We start from the raw sequence: 13,275 nt of genomic DNA, 5'->3' as shown, positions 1-13,275 counted from the left end.
TCAGAGATTTACTACTCAGAACTTAGACCCTTATAAAATGGGTCATGTATATATTATAAAGGAAGTAGAAATGAAGCTTTTGTAACATTTTTATTAAAAAAAGAAGAGAATTAACTTACTTAAATGGTTACATAAAATGAAAAAGGAAACAAGCAAGAAGAAAACAAAATGCTAGTTAACATGTCTACTAGTTGCCAAAATATCACAATTCACCAAAACCAGAGGCCTAATGAGTTGGCTAGATAGCTTTCATAGGTTAAAACAGGCCAGGCATGTTGGTTCATGCCTGCAACCCTAGTGCTTTGGGAGGCTGAGGCAGGAGGATCGCTTGAGGCCAGGAGTTTGAGACTAACCTTGGCAATATAGCAAGAGCCTGTCTCTAAAACAGAAAAAAAAATAAGCCAGGCATGGTGGAATGCGCCTGTAGTACCAGCTACTCAGGAAGCTGTGGTGGCAGGATTCCTTGAGCCAGGAATTTGAGGCTGCAGTGAACTATGATCATGTCACTGCACTCCAGCCTGGGAGACAGAGCAAGACCCTGTCTCTAAAAAAGAAAATAAATAAAAATAAAGAAAAGCCACCGAAGCCTGAGATTAGGCTGGAATATTATTAATATTAATATATGCAGAAATGGAAACAAGAATATGAATCAAGTGAGGCTGCAAAACCAATTTGTTATTCTACGAAAAATATATGGAATATTATAAAAATAAAATTTGCTGTTTAAATTGGCTTAGGCAATAAAGAAAGAACCAGGACTATTAAGGAATAAGGAAGAGAAAACCATCAACTCTTTTAAAGTACTTATTACTTAAAAATTAATTTTATATGTTTAGAGAATATTTCCAGAGATGAGTTTTTGTCTAAAAAGCAACCTCCTCATATCGAGGTAGATTTTCCTGGGTCCAAACTATGTAGTTTTCTTCTCTAGAGTAGGATTTGTATAGGTTGCTTCTGTATAAAAACACACTCACAGATAATTTTTCCTACAATTAAATGTCACTATGAATTCCAGGGCTGTATTATACAGGGTGAAATATATTTGGTTTGTGACATTCTTATTGGATAGGGATGCCCCTTGTTTTCCCAATATAACTAAATATATCATTGCATAACTTTCCTGTTCTTTCTCTTTCTTTGTCTTCTAGAAGAATTAATGATGGCTCCAAATTTCTTAAATGAGTCTATGTGGAGAATAGGCTCAAAAATGTATAGTCCATCAATTATTACTTAAGGAATTCAATTTTAATCTATAAAAAGAAATGAGATACGTCAAAATTATGATAATGTCATCATATGCTAGCTACATTCCTCATTTATTATTAGGTCATTAAATATGAAATGTCCAATTTTGAATCAAAAGTGTAGTTTATTATATCTCAAACAAGTAATCAGACCATGCGCCTAAATTATCAACACAGTTTTGCCATCTTAATGGTAGCTTGTTTATGCCAGCAGCAAAGAAGCCTGGAGAGCGAGTGGCAAGGAAATCACCGACAGCATTTTCTATAGCTTAGAAAATGTTTTCTACAGTTTAGAATTGAATATTTTTCCTTGTAAGAAATGGTCCAAAGCTAGGAAGAATCAGTTGGTGCAAGGTCTAGTGAACATGGTGGGTGACAGAGAGTTTCTAAGTCCAGCCTCTGCAGTTTGAGCAGTGTCGTTCGTGGGACATGTGGTCGAGCATTGTCTTGCAATGGATTGCAATAGAGACAGGAGTGGCCTGTCTCTGTTGACCAATCTCGGCTGCTTAATTGCAAACACCCTCATCATTTCGTCCAGTTGGTTGCAGTACACATCCGCTGTAATGGATTGACCAGGTTTCACAAAGCTGTAGTGGATAATACTAGCGCTTGACCACCAAACAGACACTATTGGCTTTTTTGGATGAATATTTGGTTTCAGACTGTGTTTTGGCATTTCATCTTTATCCAACCATTGTGTCGAATGCTTGCAATTGTCAAAAAGAATCCATTTTTCATCATACTTAACAAATGGTGTAGAAATGGTTTGCCCTTACGTTGTGACAGCAAAGAAAGGCAAGTTTCGAGAAAATTTCTCTTCTGACGCTTGTTTAATTCATGTGGAACCCTATCTATCCAGCTTCTTTACATTGCTCTCAAATGGGCCAATATTTTTTTGCAACCCATCTACTCCTGTAATAATATAAAATGAACAGAGATCTAAGATGTTATATAATCTTTTTAATCATTGTTTTTAATACCACATAACCTTGCATGAAATAGATATTGAATGAATTAACCATTTTTATGTTAGATATTTCTGTTGACTATCATCTTTCCTTCTCTCTTTCTCTTTCTTATTTCAGCATATTACAGGAGTACAAATGTTTAGCTTACATATATTGCCTTTGTCCCACCCAAGTCAGGAAATGGTCCAATATTATTGGAATAGTAACATCAAACCTTGCTGCTAATTCATGTGTAGGTTGAGATGGATTTGCTTCCACTACCGCTTTCAGCTCATCATGATCCACCTTGGTCTCAAGTTGCCCACGTGGCTCATTTGCAAGATTAAAATCACCAGAGTGGAATTTCTCAAACCATCGAGTACTGTGCGTCCATTAGCCACATCCTTCCCAAACACTGTGTTGATATTTCAAGCTATCTGTGCTGCATTTGTTCCACAATGGAACTCATATTAAAAAATAACATGAATTTTTGACTTATTCATAGTTTCACAAAAATTGCTCTAAAAAATTTTTGAAAGATAATCACAAGCCAAACCATGCATTTGAAAGAGTGAGGATGTACCCTCACAATAAAAATAAAACAAGAAGTGTCTGAGTGATATGTCAGAAATATCAACTGTCAAACACTCCTTAAGGGAATTGGACATTTCAAACTTAATGACCTAATAGTGTCCATTTCAAAATAAAAAATAGACTCTGGTTTTGTGGAACCAGTGGACTAGAGAAAATATGATACATCTTAGCTTCAGAAAATTTAATGCAAATGTTATCTGAAAATATCTTCCTAGGAAATAAATTTCAAATTTGGCTAAGATTCAAAACAAATGTTACTTACAAAGTATTAATGACTATAAACAATAAATAATAAAAGTTAATTTTTATAGGAAAATGCATATGTTAAGACCTAATCTGGGCTTGATTTTATTTTACTGACATGACATTAAGAGTAGTGAAAATAGTTCATTAAACTCATACTTAACACTATGTCACAAACTAGTAAGTTACAGAAAAATAGCAAAATATTATGAAAGTGTTTAAATAAAAAGGTAAAAAATGCTAGAATCAATGGAATAAAAAAGGTATCTAACTTTATGAATTAACAACATATTATAAAATAACCTAAAATATGGATTTCAAATAAAAATATGTTGAAAAGTGACAGGAAAATCCAGCAGACAGCATTTATTCATTTAGCTTTTTAATATCATTTATCTTTAATAAACTCAGGACCAATTTTTTTAATTTCTTTATTTCTAAATATTAAGAGAACACAAATGTTTTTGTTATATGGATAGCTTTTAGAATGCTTTAGTCAGGGCTGTAAGTGTGCCCATCACATGAATAGTGTTCATTGTATCTGTTAGGTAGGTTTTTACCTCTGGCTTCCTGCCCCCTCACCCCCCCTTTGTAAATTCCAGTGATTTTTAATTCTTTCTGTTCAACAACCAATATTAATGAAAATAGATAAAGAGTCATTTTATTTTGCTTGGAAACTCACTTAAGATAGAAAAGAAAAAGTCTTTGAAGTAGCAAAAATGAATAATGAGCAGATACAAAACTTAAAACAGTTTAAGAGATTAAGTAAAAGGCCTAACTTGTCTCAGTATTTGATAACCTTGAGTAACAAAAAAGGTTAAATTATATTCAGTGTACAATGCTTAAAGAAGCAGAAATATATAGAAAACATTTGGAAAAAATCTCCCTTTCAAAATTGTTGTGGTAAAAACATTTTGAATGCTTGGGTGTCTTAAAAACTTTGCCTCTCTAGAAGTATCTTGTTTCTTGTAGCCTTAAATATATAAAATTTCAAAGCAACAGTAAAACATTGCCATTATTAAAAATATATTCTACTTTAACTTTCTAAATTAACTTTAAAGAGGTTGAAAGGAATATGACAAGATTAGAACTTGCAGAGAATGCCAAAGAGTGAATCATTTTACTGAAAACTTCTGGACCAATGATGAGTAAAATTAGATAAAGGTTAAGAGCAACATACTTCACCTCATTGTAATATAACAAAAAGAGGACACAATGAAGCTAAGCTAAGAATCTAGAAAAGCTGTTCTTAAAACTTTTTAAAGCAATGTAAATTTCTTCTAATAAAATATAATACAGAAACTCAACATTTGTAAAGCAGAAAAAGTAAGACCACTATGGCTGATGTACAGTGGGGACCTCACAGTCCCCCCAAACCCCCAGTCTCAACCTCAGTTTTGTGACAGACAGCTCTGTGTAATAGGGCCTGCAAACCATTGAGGGTTGCCCCATCAATAAACTCAATTTTCCTTTTCTTAGTGCTGGTTTCCTGCTTACTTCTTTTACAAGGCCCACCTCCAGTGTACCCCCTCCACAAAGCCTTCTGACTTAATCAAGCTGGAATTAATGGTTCCTCCCACAACAGTGCCATAGAATTTACATTGTAAACTTTACTCCTAACATTCCTAGTACCTACATTTTATAGATACTACACAGAGACATACACCTCCACCCCTTCTTACTTGATTAGAAAGAGGATGTGTTTTTTAATCCATATTCCTAAGAACTTATCAAGTAGAAGACTCAATAATATTTATTCATTGAATATAGGAGTAAAAGGTAGATTAATCAATGGACAAAGGAAAAAATGGCTTTAACATGTTTTAGTGTAAATAAGTAAGGCCTGTATTGATAGCAATCCCTAGCTGCTCTATAGAAAAAGTCTGCAGTCTTTATGTATAATCACAATTATACAGCTGTATTGGCCCCTTTGGGTTTTTATGTTCTGTGGAAATTTAAGCCCATTACTCAAAAAGGAAAAGCAGACTGTGGGATGATATTTTATTTTAACCATTCCTCCCATTTTAAAACAATTTCTATTCATTAAGGACATCCCATTTAATAAAAACTAGTGAGGCAGGAATGTTTGCAACATTCTCCTTACAATGCACTCAAAAGTGTTAACGAATAATAACAGTTTTTAGGGTGAGACAATGCTATTAGTGCTTTGTGCCTTTCAAATGCTTATGTGAATTGTAAACAAGATAGTCTAGGGAGGATCCTTTGTGTCTGACTCTATCTGGGTAGGGTTTAAATTACCATAACTGCCACCTCCGCTTTTCATTTTGAATTTTGTCCAAAACTATGAGAGAACATTGCAATAACCCAGCTGTGCAAAACAGCAGGAGCCCTGAACAAAATTACATCAGCCTCCAAAGAAATCAGGGTAGAATCCCTTAAAATTGAAAATGCAATCAATTGCATTTGTACTTTGCTAGTGTTCAAGATAAAAATTTTCAGAGTGAGGGATGACTTGAACTTACTTAGGAAACGAGGAAGACTCTATACCAGACATTTCAATAAAGTTTTTAAAAAGATTCCTGTCATGAACTGAATGATTTTCCCCTCCCAAATAAATACGTTAAATTCCTAACCCCCAATGTGCTAGTATTAGGAGGTAGAGGATTTAGGAGGTGATTAGGTAATAGGGGTGGGGCCCTCATGAATGGGATTAGTGTCCTTTTCAAAGAGAACTCAAAGAGCTTTCTCACCCGGCTGCCATGTGAAGACACCTCAAAAAGACAGCTGTTTATGAAGCAGGAAGTGGCCCCCACCAGACACTGAATCTGCCAGTGCCTTGATCTTAGATTTCCCATCCTCCAGAACTGTAAGAAATAATGTTTATTGTTTAAGCCACCCAGTCTACATTATTTTTGTTACAGCAGCCTGAGGGGACTAAGACAATTCCAAACACCAAAACCCACTGCAAGGAATCTTTTTTCCATTACCTCCATGCCTACAATAATTGGAGGTGGGTGGTAATAGGCATGAACCTGATTTAAAGCACTGGTGACTGATAGGTAAGTCCAAGTGAAGAGATCTTTCTTGACTAGCTCAAATGGTCTTAAGTCAACAATAACAACAAATTAATAAGATAAAAGGAGTTCTCTTTCTTTTTCTTGTTCTTTCATTCATTCATTCGGGGGCATTAAGTGGAAATCTACTCTTCTACCCTCAGACACCATGCTAGGTACACATGGCTTCAGCTCTAGGAGTTCCAATCTGTGCAGATAACCAGACAAGTACAGTAGAACATGATTCAAACTACAGCAGAAGTGAGAGCACAGAGGTGCCAAAAGGCAACCGGGGATGGCGATACAGAGGTAGTGAAAGCTGAAAAGGTTTTGAATCATGACTTTTTAGATGGACTTGAGGAAAGGATGGGATACAGAAGGAAGAGAATTCATCAGAAAAAGAAATATGTAGAAATTGCAAAGCATAAAAAGTCACAGTGTTTGAAAACAGAAGAAAAAGGAAAGAAAACTATTATGTTGGGTATCTGAGATATATTCCTTCTGTGCCTTACATAAGTAATCTCATGGGAAAAGTATTAATATTGCCTACTTTAAACACAAGATAACTGAGGCTCAGAGAGATTATTAATAATTAACTTGTCCAATTTGATGTTGAAAGTAATTGGTAGAGGTTACAATAAATAAAGAGATGGAAGTGTCACAAGAACTGCTACCAGAGAATAGAAGAAAATGGAAGAAACAGGCAGTGGCCAGCTTGTGAAGTATTTTACTCTATAGTTAACAGGGAGAAATGCAGATTTTAGGAATATATTAATAATTCTAGTGGCAGCATGTAGTGGCTATTTCCATTTGATTCAGGTCTGGCCCTTTGAAAACAGAGGGAACACTTCCTAACTCATTCTATGAAGCCAGCATTACCCTAACACCAAAATCAAAGACATTATAAGAAAAGAAAACAACAGACCAATCTCTCATGAATATAGATACAAAAAAAAAATCCTCAACAGGATATTAGAAAATTGAATTCAACAATGTACAAAGAGAAGTATACTCCATAAACCATGCGGGATTTATTCTATGTATGCAGGCTGGTTCAACATTTGAATGTAAATAAATATGGTCTACCACATTAACAGATTAAAGAAGAAAAAACTCATATGATCATATCACTTGATGAAGAAAAAGCATTTTATAAAATTTAATGCTGATTTGTAATCAAAACTCTCAGAAAACTAGGAATAGAGGAGAAGTTCCTCAATTTGATAAAGAGCATCTATAAAAAACCTACAATTAACATAATACTTAGTGGTAAGAAACTAAATGCTTTCCCCCTAAGTCTAGAACAAGGCAAAGATGTCCTCTCTCACCACTCCTCTGTGACATTGTACTGAAAAACCTGGATAGTACAGTAAGACAAAAAAAGGAAATGAAAGGTAACAGATTATAGAGGAAGAAACAAAACTATTTCTATTCACAGATGACATGATTGCCTATGTAGATAATCTCCACGTAGATAATCCCAAGAATCTACAGAAAAACTCTAGAACCAATCAGTGAATATAGCAAGGTCACAGAATACAAAGTTAATAATATATGAGACTTAATTTCTTTCCTATATACTAGGTATAAGCTAAATTTGAAAATTAAAAAAAAAATTATAACAGCATCCTCCTAAATGAAATACTTAGGTATAAATCTAACAATATATATTCAAGACATGTACGGGGAAAACTACTGATAAAAAAATCAAAGAAGTTCTAAATAAATGGAGAGACATTCAGTACTCATGGACCCAAAGACTAAATATTGTTAAGATTTCAATTCTTTCCAATGCAATCCCAGTCAAAAATCTCAGCAAGCTATTTTGTAGAGATTGATAAACTGATTCTAAAGTTTATAGGTGAAGGTAAAGGATCCAGAATAGCAAACACAGTATTAAAGAAAAAGAACAAAATTGAAGGACTCACATTACCCAATTTCAAGACTTAATATAAGGCTGTAGTAATCTAGACAGTCTGGTCATGGCAAAAGAATAGACATAGATCAACAGAATAGAAGAGGGAGCCCAGAAACCGATCTTTGATGAAGGAGGAAAGGTAAACCAATGGAAAAAGGGTAATATTTTCAACAAATGGTGCTAGAATAATGGACATATATCTGCAAAAAATTTATCTAGACATGGACCTTACACTTTCACAAATATTAACTCAAAATGGACCATAGACCTAAATGTAAAATGCACAATATAAAACTCTTAGAAGATAACATAGGAGAAAATCTAGGTAAGCTTGGGTTTAGCAATAAGATACAAGACCAAAAGGACAATCAAAGAAAGAAAAAAAAATTTATAAGCTGAACTTCATTAAAATTAAAATTTATGGTCTGTGAAAGACACTGTCAAGAGAATGAAAAGACAAGCCACAGACTGGGAGAAAATATCTGCAAAACACATATCCAATAAAGGATTTGTACCTAAAACATACAAAGAACTCTTAAAACTCAACAATAAAAAAGAAACAAAACAACCCAATTAAAAAATGGGCAGGCCAGGTGTGGTGGCTCACACCTATAGTCCCAACACTCTGGGAGGCAGGAGGATTGCTTGAGGCCAGGAGTTCAAGACCAGCCTGCGTAACAAAGTGAGGCCCCATATCTACAAAAAATAAAAAAAAATTAGGCATGGTGGTACATGTCTGTAGTCTTAGCTACTCAGGAGGCTGAGGCAGGAGGATCGTTTGAGTATAGGAGTTCAAGGCTGCAGTGAGCTGTGATCGTCCCACTGCACTCCAGTTTGGGCAACAGAGTGAGAGAGACCCTGTCGCTAAAAAAAAAAAAAAGAAACACAAAAGATCTGAACCGAGACCTCATCAAAGAAGATATACAGATGGTAGATAAACATATGAAAAGATGCTCTAACATCACAGGTTAATAGAGAATTGCAAATTAAAACAAGTTACCACTGCACACCCATTAGAATGGCTGAAAGAAAATGACAATACTAACTGCTAGTGGTGATGTGGAACAAAAAGAATTCTCATTCATTGCTAGTGGGAATGTAAGATGGTACAGATAATATTAAAGACAGTTTGATAGTTTCTGACAAAAATAAATATAGTCTTACCATATGTTATGGATTGAATTGGGTAACCCTCTCCCCAAAAGATATATTAAACTTCTAAACTCCTCTACTTCAGGATATGACCTTATTTGGAAATAAGTTCATTGCAGATGTAAATAGTTAAGATTAGGTCATACTAGAGTAGGGTGAGCCCTTAATCCAATCTGACTATTATCCTTATAAGAGATATAGACAAACACACAGGGAGAATGCCATGTGAAGATGGACACAGAAAATGAAGTGATATATCTGCAAGCCAAAGAATGCCAAGGATTGCTCGTGTTTACTGAAAACTAGGAGAGACACATGGAACAGATTATCTCTCAGAGACCTCAGAAGAAACTGCTGATACCTATTTCAGACTTCTAGCCTCCAGCTATGGGAGGAAATATTTCTATTATTTTATGCCACTCAGTTTGGGGTACTTTCTTACGGCAGCTCTAGGAAACTAATACACTATACAATCCAGCAATTATACTCCTAGATACTTCCCCAACTGATTTGAAAACTTACTCTCATGTAGGTTTTTGTGTGGACGTACAGCCTTTTTGTCAAAAACTGAAAGCAACCAAAGATGTCCCTTCATCTTGGTGAATAGAAAAACAAATTGTGGTACATCCATATAATGGAATATTATTCAGTGATAAAAAGAAAAAGCTATCAAGCTACAAAAAGACATGGATGAATCTTAAATGCATATTACTAAGTGAATAAAACTAGTCTGAAAAAGCTACATGATATAAAATACTAATTATATGACATTCTGGAAAGGCAAAACTATGAAGTCATTAAACAAATCAGTGGTTGTCAGGGCTTCAGGCCTGGGGGAAATTGAGTAAGTGAAGCACAGGGGATTGTGTGGGGCAGTGAAACTATTTATTCTCTAGTGTAATGCTGAATACAAAACATTAACCATTTGTGAAAATCCATAGAACTTTATAGCACAAAGAGTAAACCTGAATGCAAATATTTAAAAAATAACTTAGAAGGTCAGGCAATCCCAGGACGGAATGCAGAATGTGACAAAAGAATGTAAAAATACTGTAAATGTGTTACAAATGTCTGAAATACCTTCACTGAAGGAAGCAGAGGAACAAGGTGCAGACCTGAGTAATCTGAAAATGAATGGAATGGAATCTGTAAGAATAAAGTCAAAAGGAACTATACATACTGGAATTGAACAATTAAGTAAATGCATGGCAGACAGTGGGAGCCAGATTCTCACTGTTAGAATGGGAGGTTTCAGATAAGCAAGGGGAAGAGGCTAGGTTGAATAATCTAAGAGGTAATGGATCAGTGGTAATGGATTAGAGTTGGAGACATCAATATGAATGAATTCTTAGCTTAATTATAGATACAGATGGTTACATATATATTTACAAATATGTGCATATACAAGTTAGTATACATGCATTTATCTCCTTGCTCTGTTAGCTGATAGGACCTACAAAGAAGGACAACCTAGTAGAAATGAACACACCTAGAACCAAGATCCTCATTCTAGTATTATTTTTTAATAAAATGAACCAAGGTCTCTTAGAGAAATGGCTGATTCTAGACTGGGGCAAGAAATATACAAAATGAGCCTGGAGCATCTTGTAGTGCCAGAAAGTAAGAAAATGCCCAAAAAACCAAAACCAAAACCAAAATACTCTACAATGAATGGAGTATGTCAAAGGGACACAGGAGTCAACTGAAAGAGCTCCCAATAGTCGAAGCTGGAACAATTTGGGCAACAAGATAAAGAAAGTAGTAATGAATTACAACTCAAAGTATAAAATGACTATCCATTAATCCATACTGATATAAGTACAGGATTAAGAAAATTAATAAAGAATGAATGAATTCTAAATAAATTATGTATTTACTCCCCCTTTAAGGAATTGAAACATAACTTCCCATTCCTTAAGTGTGGGCTATGTATCTACTTTCTTCCAAAAAATTCGGTATGGAAAGGGAGAAAAAAAAAAGAATAACTTTATAGTGGAGAAATCTGACAAACACTACCTCAAGCCAAGTGATTAGAGTTAAAAATGATAAGTCATATTGATAGTACACAACCTTTAATATGATGTGATGACAATGGCACTTTACCTCTGTGGTTTTCCTCTCTAGAACATATTACCCAAGTCTGATCATGAAGAAAACATCAGACAAATCCCAATTAAGGAACATTCTACAAGATACCTAACCATTAATTCTCAAAACTGTAAAGCTCTTCAAAAACAAGGAAAGTCTGAGAAACTGTCAAAAGCAAGAGAAACCTAAAGAGACGTTACTACTAAATGTAATGTGTACCCTAAGATGGAATCTTAGAACAAAAAAAGGACACTAGAGAACAACTGAGAAAATCTGAATAAACTATGGTTTTCAGTTAATAATAATATATGAATATTGGTTCATTAATCAAGACAAATGTACCATACTACTGTAAGACAATAATACGGGAAACTAGATGAAGGGTATATGAGAACTCTCTGCAGCATCTGCAATAATTCTGTAAATCTAAAACTGCTCTAAAATTAAAAATTAATTTTTTTTAAAAAGAAAAGAACATTCAAAAAATAATAAAGCTGGCTTTAGAAATAAGGAAAGGAAGGAAGCAGGCGGGTGATATTGACTTAAAGGAGTACAGAGTAGTCAAACCAACACAAAATTATAATCCCATCATCTTCATTCTAATATTACAGCTTCATTCCTTTGAGTACTGTGTCTTCCAAATCCTTCTGTCATCAAGAATCCTGTTTCAAAAATAGAAAGTTTGGTACCTGAGGACTTTGTACATAATAGTAATTGATAGACTTGAGAGTTGAGTTAATTCAGGTTAAATACCAGATCCTAGTATGTTCTAGCTGCATGTTCTTGGGCAATTTAATGAACCTCTCTGTGCCTCACCTTTCTCATCTGTAAAATGAACATAATAATAATATATATGACCTCATAGCGTTGTGGTGAGGATTAAATAAATACATGTAAAGCATTAGAACAGAACCTGACAAATGAGAGTTAAGTGTTACCTAATTAATCAGTTCATTCACTTATTCATTCATTCAGCAAACATGGACGGACAACAAAGAAGGGTTATGAATCAGAAATAGCAATACTGAGCTCAAAGGAGAGAATGTTAAATTCAACTAGGACATGGTAAAAGAAAACTGGGAACTGTAGAAGAAAATGAAATAAAAATTGCAATCTTAGCTCACTTTGCCAAACAAGGGTAAGTTTATATAAAAGGAAAACTAAAATTCTTTATGTCTAGTTTAAGTTCTTAGTCTTCAAACCTATGAAGTTAATGTTATATCACCATCTCAATTTTAAGGTCTTCCCAGCAGAAATAACCTTCCAAGGGGTTCTTCAGTGTTTCCAGATACCTGAAGATTTCTGCCTGTACAGAAACTGAGAAGACTTTTCAAACCTGACTTTAGCTTACAGAAATACTTTTGCCAGCATTGAACAGGTCCTATAGGCTCTTCTCTCCAAACCCCTCTTCCAGAGAAGGACCTTGACTAAAAGAAAAGCTTCCATAATGGTGAGTATAGGGACTCTGTTCCAAATTATTATCTACTATTAATTTGTTACAAAATAGCCACCAAGGAAGCCAAGCCAAGAATCATCTCAGCCTTGACAAAAGGTTATCTTTGCTTTTGAAAAAAGGAAGCAATCCTTTATTTGGTGTAACACCCTCCCACCAAATTTTTTTCAAGTAACAGGAAGTAAACTGAAAAAAGCATTATGCCTGTGTGGTGGGTGGTGGGGGCGGTCTGCAGGGCTAAAGCAGAAAAGTAATGAAAAGTGTTACATAAGATGAAAGCAAGAATCTTCTGACTTTGATAATAGATAACTAGAGAAAAGACAGAATCCATGTACTGACAAAATTTTGTCTATTATGTTACAAAATTAGACTAGTCATGTAAATTCGGGGCGTTAATATCATCTTCTTAAGTAAAAACTAACATAAAAATTCTGTAAATACTAAGTTTCTAGAAAGAATAGTAGCCCTTAAATACTTGACAAAGAAAGTAAGAAGTACCTGGTTTGTGTTAATATGAAACTATTTTTCATGTTTAAAATATCTTTTTATGAATAAACATGTTCAATAATTCTCAAAGAACATAACAAGAACAGTACTTCAAAAATAATTATTAAAAACCAAT

At 34.4% G+C, this 13,275-nt stretch overlaps 1 protein-coding gene across 2 annotated transcripts in view; it reads right to left on the bottom strand.

The window, feature by feature from the left end:
- The window catches only part of ZRANB3 (zinc finger RANBP2-type containing 3), a 212,900-nt gene that overhangs the window by 120,639 nt on the left and 78,986 nt on the right, over window positions 1-13,275 (bottom strand). The gene's annotated exons all lie outside the window — the stretch shown is intronic.

This window comes from Eulemur rufifrons, chromosome 1, assembly GCF_041146395.1.
Source record: "Eulemur rufifrons isolate Redbay chromosome 1, OSU_ERuf_1, whole genome shotgun sequence".
NCBI classification, from domain to species: Eukaryota; Metazoa; Chordata; class Mammalia; order Primates; family Lemuridae; genus Eulemur; species Eulemur rufifrons.
This window is presented reverse-complemented; position numbering and strand designations above follow the sequence as displayed.